This window comes from Octodon degus, unplaced genomic scaffold, assembly GCF_000260255.1.
Source record: "Octodon degus isolate 3935 unplaced genomic scaffold, OctDeg1.0 scaffold00023, whole genome shotgun sequence".
Classification (NCBI taxonomy): domain Eukaryota; kingdom Metazoa; phylum Chordata; class Mammalia; order Rodentia; family Octodontidae; genus Octodon; species Octodon degus.
Window position 1 is genome coordinate 3,682,238 of NW_004524599.1, and position 1,064 is coordinate 3,683,301.

At 46.5% G+C, this 1,064-nt stretch overlaps 1 pseudogene; it reads right to left on the bottom strand.

The window, feature by feature from the left end:
- Positions 1 to 537, bottom strand: part of LOC101593019 — a 1,166-nt pseudogene extending 629 nt beyond the window's left edge.
- Positions 538 to 1,064: the final 527 nt, after the last annotated feature.

Here is a 1,064-nt window from a genome sequence, read left to right on the forward strand (position 1 = left end):
TTCTTCTTCTTCTTCTTCTTCTTCTTCTTCTTCTTCTTCTTCTTCTTCTTCTTCTTCTTCTTCTTCTTCTTCTTCTTCTTCAGCTTTTTGTTCTTGTTCCTTCCTGGCCTCCTCCTCAGCTCTTTCTTTCTTAATTTTTTTCAATTCTGCAAGAAGAGCTGCAGCATCATCATCATCACTGTCCTCTTCAAAGTCTTCATCTTCTTCGTCTGTTCAAGGATCATCTGCATCAAGGTTGGCAGCAGGAATCCGGACTAAGCGAGGCTTCTTGGACACTGAAGAGGAGGTTGTGTGTTCTCGGGTTGGACGATCTCTATTTTTTTCTCTTGCAGCAGCTCTCTCTCTCTTCCAGTTCTCTCCTAAAGTCATGATTATGAACCTCTTCAGGGGCATCCTGAGTAGTTTGTCTATATTTTATCTTTGTATGAGACAGAAGGTCCCTGCCTGAATATTGTTTTGAGAGTTGGCTCAGATCATCTGCTCTTTTCCTCTTCCACCTCTTACAAGTTCAAAGGTTGGCCTCGCTGCGGTTGTCATTTTTTTATGTGCAATCCTGCCGCCACTCACTTGGGCTCTCAGAGACAGAACAGCTGCCCAGAAGACCTGACAAATACCAGTGCAATGCCAGAGTTCCAGAATCCCCTGCGTCCGATCTCAGGGTTCTTGATGGCCACGTTGGGCAGCTGCACACACACTGCTGAGGAGAAAGGCAGCAGGGCCCAGGCAGCCTTGGTGCTCTTTGTTTCTCTACTTCGGGAGATCCATACACTTGAGCTCCCAAGTTCTCTCTCTGAGGCTGGCCGGCTGCTGCCAAGTTCTCAGAGAGAAATGTCCAGAGATACAAAAGAGCTTAGAAACCCAGAGGTTTGGAGTGGGGGTCGGGATGGGCGGGGGGGGGAGTGGGAAAGCAAAGCCGTCTTCCTGTTTAGGGAAAGAACAAGCATTTTGGTATCAAAAATCACAAGTCCTAGCTTCTCCTCATGAATCACCAGGTGACATTTTTATTAGAGGATGCCTGAACTCATCATAGGTCAGTCCTATAAATTATCAGGAGGAAATAGTGT